Source organism: Gadus chalcogrammus, chromosome 18, assembly GCF_026213295.1.
Source record: "Gadus chalcogrammus isolate NIFS_2021 chromosome 18, NIFS_Gcha_1.0, whole genome shotgun sequence".
Classification (NCBI taxonomy): Eukaryota; Metazoa; Chordata; class Actinopteri; order Gadiformes; family Gadidae; genus Gadus; species Gadus chalcogrammus.
The window spans coordinates 4,671,337-4,683,980 of NC_079429.1; the positions used below are offsets into that span (position 1 = coordinate 4,671,337).

The following is a 12,644-nucleotide window of genomic DNA, read 5'->3' on the forward strand; positions in this document are numbered from 1 at the left end:
AAAAAGATTGAACTTTATGCAGCTCATTGTGAAGTCATAAAATGATTACCTCTCCACCGTGGCCGTGTGTGTGTTAGTCTGTGCATGCGTGTGTGATGGACAGTGCTGTAAGCCAATCAGAGGCAAGCCAATCAGAGGCGATTCATTTGCATGTCATGAATATTCATGAGTGTGAGCCAAATTCCGATCGTTCCTCCGCCTACCGTCTCCACCACACTAGAAAAGCGTGAAACAGTAGCACCAGAGCATTCTTTTTCACCATAACCGACTCACAGGGCATTCATTGGTACTAGTGACCATCGCAATATCAATGAAAAATCGATGCAATGACACATTCAAGAACACTCAGTTGAACTGTGTGGGGATTTACCATTCGGAAAATAAATCTTTTATAATACAATATTTATGAATTATTATAAACTTGCTAAAAATTGACATTTTAGTCATTATGACTTATGAGTTGTAAGTCACTTCCTCATATCAGTAGGACGTGTGCTTTTAGTATTTAGGAGTGCAGTTCCAATCCCACCCAGACGAGGGCAGCATTGCTCCAGCGTGGTTTTGAACCACCCTGCACATCAACGGAAAGAAAAAAACACAAACCAACGTCTATAATGCAATAAAAAAAGTAAGAATAAATTACATTACGGCACATATTTAAATTAATAAAGGGTTAATACTCGTAGCCACAAGGTGATGTATTCATACTACATACTAATCTACTACAACGTAGGCCCAAAGCACGCATGTGTGATAGGTTGGTGCTCCTGTACTTTGTTTACCCTGATGTCCTGTCTGGGAGTGGATTAATTAAGGAAGTTGGATGAATAGAATAAGAAATGAATGGAGATCCAGAAGTGATTCCTCCGGTGAGCAGCAGTGAATAATGTTTAATGTATAACAGCCATCAGACCCCGCACAGACCCAGAACAGAATGGATCGAAAATGTTAACAGTTAGAGTGACCCTCACTATATACAGATGTGGTTTCAAGACGAGCTTGGGTTTTATTTTGTTTGCTCAGTGCAGTCTGAGACTTCAACTGTTACGCTGAAGGCCAGCTGGCCCCTCTATAGACCCCCCCCCCCCCCCCTCACACCTGTACAGACCCCTCACCTGAATCAAGGGGGGGGGGTCCCCTAGGGGAAAACATTTTGAGTATATGCTGAATCTTATTTCATTTAATCTTTAACACGTTCTTATCAAAATATTTAATTTTGTGATCCCTCTGAAAAGCGTCTTTGAGTATTAAGAAAAGCGTTACATAAGTCTGATGTATTGTTATGATAGGATATCTGCTTCTTTCCTCGACTCTTGTATTTGGACAAGGGGCTGATCAGAGTAGATGCCAGAGCGCTTTGGGAGATCCAGACATAATGAGTCAACTATGAGCAGGCATGACGCTCCACCGAGCGGTTTGCAGGGCCAGGCTCTGGCTGTCACTACAGGGGTGTTCAAATACGTATCAAAGGACGGTTGCCTCTGGCACCGAGAAGGAAGTTCTGCCAGAGCTTTACCACCCGTTCAATTTAATTATGAGACTACAAGGGGAACGACGTCAACTCTGTCAGCGGCTGTAAGATAATTGTTGTCTGGCTGCTTGGCGCTGCCAAGTCACTTCCTTTGCATCAATCTAGCGGAGCACGTAACAAACCAAGGGTTTAATATACACGTTGGAATGAGTTAATAAAAGTACTATGAAATATGAATTCACAAATCTTTTGCATCAGTCACCATCTTCAAAGGGGACCAAACTCAACACTGCGGAGTGGAGCACCCCTCGTCTGATCAGCACCCACCTGGTGAACGCTGGCCATCACAGCAGGGTTTGAGGAACCAATCAGAGAGCGGGAGGTGAGGCGAGGAACCAATCAGAGACCGGGGCGAGGAGGGATTGGGACACACCTTCATCCCGACTCTAGTGATGAGGCCAATCAGAGACCGGGATCTTTAGCGACCCCAGGGGGTCAGAGGTCAGGACCTCAGTTTAACGTCTCATCCGAAAGACGGGGGGGGTCTGAAGAGGGGGTTACAGACCGGACCCTGACACCTCTCCCAGCACCATCTGACCCCACGATGGACCAGACCGTCCCGGGATGGACCAGACCGTCCCAGGATCGCTTCACACACCGGAGGCGGAGTCAACCACGCAGGGCGACAGCCAGCTCGTCAGGAGCAGTCAGGGTGAGGTGCCTTGCTCAGGGACACCTCGACACTCAGCAAGGAGGAGCCGGGGGATCAAACTAGCAACCTTTAGGTTACCAGCCAACCCGCTCTACCTCCTGAGCTACTGTCACCCCAGTCCAGGACCCTCCCACCCTTTCTCGGATCCAGAGGAGCCTCCCAGGTAACCATAGAGCTGGCGTTATACTTCATTACATTACTAAAAGCAGTGTTTATGTTTTTGATATCAAACAGGATTGGACCGTGTCTAATAGGGCTGTACTATACGTATGTGTCTAAAGAGTATTTATTATATGTAAGATGTATGCGTATACCAAAAGGATGTTATTATCAGACTGTATCCGTCTTAGGGACTATTTTTATATAAACCTGTCTTACGGCACCGTATCTTTCTTTACACGTCAGAAGGCGTTGTATGGCATCGCTGGAGACGGGATTTGAACAGAGATCCACAAAGGAGCGTTTCAGAGCGGTTCATGTGAGCATCCATTGAGGGAGATACACAGGAACATGGCTCTGTGTTATTATACGGAGAGAAGAACTCAGAGGGAACTCTGAGTTCAACACCAGCCTCCAAAACAACTGAACGGGTGCCAAGAGAGAGATGAACGAGGAGGCCTGCACCGCATTATACGGCCCGATTTGACAGCTTATGACATCTTGTGTGTGCGTTTCCAATACGCTCCCCTCCACAAAGCCTCTGCAAAGCCTCTCTATTAAGCGACTGATTTTGCTGTTTCCGAAAGGAGCACATAATGAAATAGCTTTGCTATAACTCTGTGATATCCACCACGCTGCTAAAATGCCGAATCCTTCATATCGGGCTGCCAGGCGTAATTGCTAAAAGGGCATTATACCCGTGGTGGATGTCTCTGCTGAGTTCTACTCATTGTACCGGTGGGTCTTAATCGGCTGCTTCCGCTTCTCGCCGCAATCAGGTGGCTCGCCGCGTCAGCCATCGACCGGTGATTAGGGGGGCGGCGGTCGATGAATGATGTGTGTTCTCCAGCGTATCCATCGCTGGACTTATCAGCGCGGCGATCAATTACAGAGATAAACAGAGCTCTCCGTCGGCGGATCAGGGCGTCACGAGGAGTCAACACTGAGTGAGGATGGCTCACTTCGCACTGCCCCCTGGACGGGTGCATTGTGGTTGGTGTGAGGACCGCCCTGTGGACGGGACACGCCACTGTTGTGACACAGCAAGGTAAACAATGTGTCCGTGGTTGAATCCTGCGGAAAATACAATTTCTGCGATAGCAGTGAGTTTAATTAACGAGTGAGGATGGGACTGGAATACACTTTGGAATCCGGGGTGTAAAAACGTCCTGTAAGATGATTTTGCGTGTACTGTTGGTACACGACCAATGTGCATACAGTCTGCATGCATGTATGGAGTAACAATAATAGGAACTGTCATTTAGATTGATCGATTTGGTTAATATAACCGTAAAGGCCAGTGCTGGCGAGCTGAAGTAATGCATATCAAACAGGCTCCACGCTTCGGAGAGAAAACAGCTTTGGAAGACGATAATGTAAACATGTTGATACTCGCGTGGCGGAGACGTAAAGGGGCCTAATTATATATCAAAGGAAATACATGGCATGAACCGCCCCCATGCCTCATGGAGGCCAAGACTGCCCATTGCTGCTAGTCTAGGAGCCGTAATTAAAGACGATAAGGATGATAATTCAAACGCTTCCACGCGTTGCTGCGCTGAACACAACATGGCCCTCTGACCTGGGGCAGCGACTCACCGAGTAATGCCTGGCTTGAGGGCAGGCACACGTTCAGCTGACAAGGCATTTGGTCGTTTGTTATTTTACACCCAGCAGGGCATTCTCCAGAGACTGCAGAGTAAGGTGTTTATAAGGTCGTTTGATTCAAATGTAGTTGGATTATAACGTATATATTTTTAAATAATTATTAATAAAGTAGTTGTATTATAAAAAAGTTGCATAATTTATATCTATAACCAATTACAACCGATTCAATGAGTGAGGCAGCCAAGCGCCAGATCTAACAGACTGACTAAGGTACTTTCAGTTGATATGCAGGAAAACGACAGATGATATAATAAAGGCATCAGGAGAGAAGGAGAGGGACACAGATGGGGCGTTTGTTCTGTGAACCCCAGGTGTGGCCCCCTGTACCCCCATAAAGTCGACTCAATGAACCTGGGGACCAGAGTGCAGGATGGAGATGCTACAAGGGGTCTCTGCATCTGGATCACGTTGGTATTAAAATATAAATCACTAAACTTGATTAGTTTACACAGAGGGCCTGAAACGCTGTCGATCCTGGGCCTGTCGGACGAATGTCAGGAGAAGTACCCCCTGTTGGAGGGGAACGGACATGAAGGTCTGAGAACCAACCATCTCAGAGCAGCGCCTCCACGGAACGTCAGCGACAGACAAGAAGACCCGGTGGGGAGTGCTCCGGAGTGGATCCAGATGGAGTCTGGTCACACACACAACGTCTGCAGGGAGTTCTGGAGACGTTTGTCTACAACTCTGCTACATGAGACCCCGTCTGTTTGGACGAATAAATCCTTTCTTTGCTTCGAAAATCTCACAAGTTGTTTTAATTTGAAGGGATTCAAAATGCCTGCGTAAACAAGGCCAATGTTGTACTACACAAACGTGTGTGTGTGTGTGTGTGTGTGATAGCATAAAGGACTTGCTATACAGATAGAGGAGTGTAGCTGACCCTGAAGAGCCGAGTGGGTGGAATCACCTTCCCGGGTTTCCGCCGTCGGAGCGGTGGAGCTCAAGCCGCCAGGGAGAAGGACGCCGGCTTCCATCTTGTTCCATCGGCTTGTCTTCTTTCTTTTGATATATATTTTTGCATTTTTCTGCTTTATTATAATAATTTCTTACATTTAAACATCGCTTTTTTCAAGGTACCCAAATCCCAGTAGAACAGTGAAGGAGGGACCTCACTAACCACCACCAGTGTGCAGCACCCACTGTGATGCACGGCAGCCTATCGGCGCCAGAACGCTCACCACACGCCAGCTTGAGGTGGAGAGTGAGGGAATTAATGAATCGGCCCATTATACAGGGTTAGATAGAGTGAGATAGACGGGAAGGTAGGGGGGGGAATGAGGGGAGGACATGCAGCAAAGGATCACAGGGCTGGAATCGAACCCTGGTCGCTGGGATCAGGACTGAGCCTTAATGGTACGCGCTCTACCCCTGGTGAGCCAGCGGGGGCGCCCACGCTCGTCTTTTTGAAGACCGTAACAAAGGCTCTCACTTAAAAGCAAAAGTAGAGCGATGCATGTCACTGAGCGGTTTAGCACTTATTGGCAGAAGAAGGTGTGTAGGATAATGAAGTGCTCTCGGACCGACTGTCAGTCAGCGAGGAGAGCCCACTTACTGGGGCGTCAGTGGAGAGGCGCACACACAGCGCGCACGCGCGCACACACACACACACACACACACATTCAGAATGTCACATTTACATTTCTTTCCCTTCCGTGGAAGAATAGAGAAAGAAAAGCGAGGAAGGCGACGGTTTTAAAAAGACATACATTTGAGTGTTTATTCCGAAGTCATGTCAGTAGTGAATTGGGAACAGTTTGGCCTCTATGAAAATCCAATGCTATAAAAATCTTACGCAAAGAAGCGAGATGGGAGATGCTAAGGTATGTGGACTCCAAAACTCATCACCAGTAACGTCTATGAAAGGAGTGTGTGTGTGTGTGTGTGTGTGTGTGTGAAATCACTCTTTACTGTCCGTGTCAAAACCTACAGGCCCTTCTTATGTTGTTAAAAATCAATGCCAGTTCATATATCAAGAAAATGCAAAAATACAGGATAAAATCCAGATACAAAACAAAACGGAAATAAAATAAAATCATATATACACACCTGTACAATTTAGGAATATGGGTTCGACTGAGCTGTCGGCTCTGGGGTTTAAAAGAGTAATGGTCTGTTGTGGGGAAAGCTATTCCAACAGTGCAAGTCTAAACACAATGACGCCAAAGTGTTGCATTGTGGGACATCAACACTCTTTGCCTGTATGTTTCCGTTAGTAGACTGCATCACGCCACACTTAAGAGCAAAAGTAACCTTATTGTTAATACGCGTGATGATAATAGTAGGCCCGCACGAGGTATTCAACTTGTCCAATCGGGAGAGGGACACAGGAATGCATGGGTTCAAAAAGAGAGAGGAACACAATCTACACGAGAAACAGCCGGAGCGCTTAGTGTAGTTGTTTTACGCAGTGCGTGTGTGTGTGTGCGCGTGTGTGTGTGTGCATATGTGTGTGTGTGTGTGTGTGTGACATAGCGGTATTATTCAGGGTAATGTGTGAGCGGCTTCATGGGTACTGTTTTGGATAGTGTGTGTGTGTGTGTGTGTGTGTGTGAGCAGTATTATGAGTAATATAGGGTAGTGTGTCCGATGGGTGGGTGAGGGGTTTTATGGGTAGGTTAGGGTAGTGTGTCCGATGTGGTGTTTTGGGGAGGGCTCGTTTTATTGCACTATTCCAGAGTCGATGGACGCTTGCTTCCTGGTGGTCTTCGGGGGCGGGGGGGGCGGGGTCTTGCTCGGCAGCGGAGGGGGCGTATCCTGTGGACACAAAATGGATGACAAATGTTTGGTAACAGCGTCACAGCACAGTGTAATGACACAGTAAGTACTGAGCAATAAGCAATGTCACAGCATTCACTCGGCCCGGACTTAATTACTTAACATCTACGAACTATGTTGTTCCACAGGTAAGGTTTTTCCATAACGTCATTATATATCAAGGACGAGCTGTTACAGGTTGTTACATCGCTTATTACGTGTGTAATGACACGGTCAAAAATGGTTCTTATGTCATGTGTTACCAAATGTATTTTTGTTGTTGTTTGTTCCGGTTGAAGACGTAAACAGACTCGTTCCTATGGAATCTAAAGTGTCTTTCCTCTCTAAAGCCTTCCCCGTCGTCGAGGCGGTCAGAGTCCCAGGGTCCGGAACTCGTTGGGGGGTTGATGTCCCCTCTACCCCCTGGGGGGGAGAGGTTAAGATCCAATCCCATTTCTACCCCTTCCCCTTGTTTTGAAGGGGTAAGGGGAAGGGGTAGATTAGGCCCAATCCCATTTGTAGTGGGGGGGGAGAGAGAGAGAGAGAGAGAGAGAGAGAGAGAGAGAGAGAGAGAGAGAGAGAGAGAGAGAGAGAGAGAGAGAGAGAGAGAGAGAGAGAGAGAGAGAGAGAGAGAGAGAGAGAGAGAGAGAGAGAGAGAGAGAGAGAGAGAGAGTCCTGCGACCTGGCATATAGATCAGCGCGGGGGGGGGGGGGGGGCGGGGTCTGTGGGGGCGGCGGTGATGGTCCCTCGCTACGTCCTTGAAGGATGTCTCCCCTCTCTTCAGAACAACGGAGGAGGTTTCAGAGACGGGCGGTTCAGCAGCATCTGTCACCGAACCACACCCTGACGGGAAGCGGCCGCGATACCATGGCAACCGCCCGCAATACCGTGGCAACCGGGTGACACAGCCGCGGCCGCCACTTTTCCTTGATCAAGGTTTTTTTTATTCATTTTGAATGTTAAATTGTCGATGTAAAATCCCAAACGAATTGTTGACATTTCTAAACGAAAGCCGGAGACTCCGTCATTAAATGTGTTTGTTTCCGCGGTTATTCAGCTTCTTCTTCTCCTCCTGAAAAACACGACTGCATTGCATTGTGGTATACGGGAGTAACATGCGGGGAACATCGTAGGTACACTCAAATGTTGGGTATTTTAAGTGCACTATATAGAGCGTGAAATTGCCCACTGAGAATTCGAACACCGCTACAAAATGGCGAGCACCCTTTATAGTGCACTATATCCGTGATAGGGAACGCTTTCAAACACAGCTAGTGAGTGAGTGAGTGAGTGAGTGTGTGTGTAGGACCACCTACCCTGTGGTGCGGCGGGGGGGGCGGGGGCGTCTGGGGGGTGGAGGGGTGGAGCCCGTCGTGGCTCTCCATCACGTTGCCGTAGTCCCCGGTGCAGACCTTCAGCGGCAGCGGGGGGGGCGTCTCCCCGGTGCCGTTCAGGTCCAGGTCTGAGGGGGGGGGGGTTATAAGACCTCGTTATACGGGGTCCAGCTACTCTCGCTCGTCAGAGATACTCATCTAAACTCAGATTCTTATCTAAACTCGGATTCTTATCTCAACTCAGATTCTTATCCAAACTTATCTTTAGATTCGTATCTAAAGTCTGATGGTAGATAAGCTCAAACCGTGTGAACGGGTCGTTTCATTTATTTACGCTTCATATTTGTTTCCTCCAATCATGAACCTGGAAGTGGGGACCTGTAAGCGTGTGATTGGCCAACCCTGAATACAAACTTGGCCTGGAGTATTGAACTATAAAATAGCTTCTGTAAGGGATTTACATGACCGTGACGGGCTACTGTAGAAAAACATTTAATAAAATCTGTGTCTGAACGCTTCCGCTATTTTCCTCTTTGGTAAACCCCCCCCCCCCCCCCCCCCCAGAAGCTCTACTGTAACCGAAGAGGACTGCTAGACCCCCGCTAAATGGGCCACGGTGCTGCCCATTACTAAGCGGGATTCCCCTCGGGGAAATCAAGTTGTTCCTGACTCTAACACTCTTCTGGGTTCTCCTGGTGACACACAGTGTCTAGATAACGCTGATGAATGAGGAGGACCAGAGGAACACACGCACACACACACACACACACACACCTGAGGGGGTCTTAATGCCATTGCAGAGACTGAGAGAGACAGACAGACAGGGACAGACAGAGGGACAGACACACAGATAAACAGAGAGCGAGAGAGAGAGAGTGGGAGACAGACAGGGACAAATAAACAGAGAGACATACAGACAGAGAGGCCGTTAAAAAGAGAAACTAAGAGAGAGCAAGAACAGACAGATAGACAGAGAGAGAGACCGAGAGAGAGAGTGAGAGAGACTGGCAGGCAGAGCGACAGAAAGAGATATATAGAGAGAGCCCGAGACAGAAAATGACAGAGACAGAGACATAGAGAAAGAGTTGGAGAGACACACAGAGAGTTAGAGAGAGACACAGAGGGTTAGAGAGAGAGACACAGAGAGAGAGAGAGAGACAGAGAGAGAGAGTTAGAGATAGAGACACGGGCAGAGAAACACAGTAGGAGAGAGAAAATATTTTTTAGAGGGACAAGAGAGAAACAGAGAGTTAGAGAGAGTCACAGGGAGAGCGACACAGAGAGTTAGAGAGAGAGAGTTTTAGAGGGCCTTACTGGAGCCGGTGAGCAGGCTGAAGGAGAGCTTGGTCCTGGGGGTGATGGGCGGGGGGCCGGTGGAGGACGAGGGCCCCGGGGACACGGAGAGGCGGCGGTCTCCTCCAATCAGGTTGAGGACCTGACTCTTTGGTCGCTGGGGTCTCAGCGGACTGATCTGGAGGAGCACGGACAGACGGACGGACAGATGAGGAAACAGACAGCGACACCAGAAGAGCCGGGTATGTCTGTGTGTCCTGAACATCACCACGCATTCTGTCCTGACCAAGTCAACGCGTGTTGAACGCTATACCAGAGTGTCTGCAGACGTGTGACGCAGAGAGCATCTCAGCAAGAGAGAGAGAGCCCTACAGGGCATGTGTGCACCAGGTCAGTAGAAGTCTCACCTGCTGTGGGGAGGTCATATGAACAGGTACCAGGGAATCTATAAAATAATATCAAACCATCGCTGGCCGGATGGAATGTAACAAAAACATTTTGGCAGATCGATGTTCAATCATTTAAAAAAAGAGAGAAATTTCTTTCACATCTTCTTTGGGATCCCTATCTGTACATCCATAATCATATTACTGCTATCTGTATTCCGCGGGGAGATCCTATTTAGATAAACGTCCTTGTCGCCCGGCCAAGTCTTACTTGTGCTCCGGAATAATTGTTTGCATGCGAGGCTGCCCCGCTCTTCATCGCGGGCTGGGATCTGAATATTCAGGACCCATCTGTCCTCAGGGCGGCTCCGCGCTGTACAGTAACACGAGCTGCAGCGCAGCCGACGCTGAGGCAAAGCGTCGCCGACGGGGAGTGGATGGGAATTACATTAAGGAATACGACACCGTTCCATTGGGGTCCCTGGTCTACGATTTAAATATGGAAAACGGGATGTTTAAACGGGCTGTGTAAACCTGAGCTCCATGTAAAGTGGATGTGTACAGTGGATGTGTAAACTGGAGGTCCATATAAAGTGGAGGTGTAACAAGGATTTGTAAAGTGGACGTGTACACGTTATGTGTACATTGAGTGTGTACATTGAATGTGAAAAGTGGAGGTGTCCCCCTCAACATCCCCCAAGAAGGGAACAAAAAGATGGGGGGGGGGGGGGGGGAAAGAAAACGATGGAGCCGGAGAAAAGGAGGTGAGGAGGTGGTGGGGAGGAAGGATGTGGGGAGGAAATCAACTCTGTAGGGGGGGGAACACAAACGATGAAACCCGAAAAAAGAGGAGAAGAAAGTGGAGGAGGAGGAGGAGGAGGAGTAGAGGTCCCCACCGTCTCTGACAGGATGACGGCCTCGGGGGGCTGCATGCTGGCGTCGGCGGTCTTCAGCTCCTTGTCGAAGGCCTCCTGGTGCCGGCTGTTGCGTTTCTCCTTCTTGCGCTCCTTGCGCTCGCGGTCCGTCTCGTCCCGGTCCAGCTTGTCCTGGGACTTGGTGTGGAGCTTCTTGGGCAGCAGGGGCTCCAGAGCAAAGCTGGACAGCAGTCGGGTGAGAGAGAGTCATGAGTCGGCTCGCCCACGGCCGTAGACGCCTCTGAGGAGTCACCGAGGTCCGGACGCTCTAACTTAACTTGTCGATTCAGACCTAAATACAGCTGTATAGAAACCCAGCAGTTGAGAACTTCTCAGAGATGAGTAAATGCTTATTTCGGTCGAATTACCCCCCACGACCTCACTATTTTTCGAACCCCGTCCGCGGCCCTGGGCTCGCTGGTCACGTTAAGCGGGCGGTACTTTGAAATAAGTTAACCTTTTTTATTTTCTTCAGAGGACAAACTGGTTTTATGCACACTGGGGTTTGGATTCGATCACTGAACGGGTTCACGTGGTTTTGCTCTCGCGACCTCGCTGAGCTTCTCTTCCACGAGGGGGAGGGAGGGGGGGAGGGGGAGGGGGGCTTACCCGTCGGAGCCCGGTCTGGAGGGGGAGTTGTCCGAGGAGAGGGAGGTCAGGGAGGCGGACGACAGCGGCCTCTGCGAGGAGGGCATGGTGAAGGAGCGCACCATGGAGCGAGGCCGGGTGCCACGGCGGTCGTCCATCGTAGGCTGAGGCAGAGAGACACACACACACGGACAGAGACACACACACACACACACACACACACACACACACACACACACACACACACACAGGGAGACACACACACACACACAGACAGAGACACACACACACACACACACACACACAGACAGAGACACACACACACACACACAGACAGAGACACACACACACACACACACACACAGGGAGACACACACAGACAGAGACACACACACACACACACACACACACAGGGAGACACACACACACACACAGACAGACACACAGAGACACACACACACACACACACACACAGGGACACACACACACACAGACAGAGACACACACACACACAATCTCTTATTAAAACAAAGACAAAGTGTTGCTATACCCAACAGAGTTTTAAAATGCCACATCTCAGAGATAAAGCGACACATGCCATGACTTTAATCAAACTGCCTGAAGATAAGCACAAGTAATTAACATCAGCAGTACCTCAGACCGTGACCCCAGAGGGTCTACGCCCTCCACACTGTCGACGAGAGACTCTCATCAAGTTAAACAAGAAGTATCCGTACTATTAACATCATACACAAAACATCAGGCTTCCCAACGTCAGACTACACTGCACCCCGTAAACCTCAGTCGACGTGCAGGACGTTCCCCTGAGGAGAACAAAGACTAGCGATGCACCGTCACCATCAACACCACTGGTCCAACAGCCAGAGGACAGGAACCAGGCTGGACGTTGATTTGTTTTAGGTGCGCCCGGCTTTGGGCCAGCTGAGTGCACGGTGCTGTGATCCGTCCTCTGGCCCTCACTACGCGTCCATCACAGGCACAGCCTGGCTCTCTGTGTGTGTGTGTGTGTGTGTGTGTGTGTGTGTGTGTGTGTGTGTGTGTGTGTGTGTGTGTGTGTGTGTGTGTGTGTGTGTGTGTGTGTGCACGCTCGCTCGCTTATGTTTATGTGTGCGTCTGTCTCCGTGTGTGTGCATCTGTCTCCGTGTATGTGTGTTTGTGTGTGTGTGTGTCCATGTGGGTGTGTGTTTCTCTGTCTGTGTGTGTGTCGCTGTGTGTGTGTGTGTGTGTGTATAGGTATGGGTATGGATGTTTGTGTGTGGGTGTGTGCGTGTTTCCGTGCGTGTCTCCATGTGTGTCTCTCACTCTCACCGCATCGCACCGTGGTGACACTCTGCGGCTGT

General features: G+C 49.3%; 1 pseudogene; it reads right to left on the minus strand.

The window, feature by feature from the left end:
* Positions 1-5,704: 5,704 nt before the first annotated feature.
* The window catches only part of LOC130371751 (dedicator of cytokinesis protein 1-like), a 105,287-nt pseudogene continuing 98,347 nt past the window's right edge, over positions 5,705-12,644 (minus strand).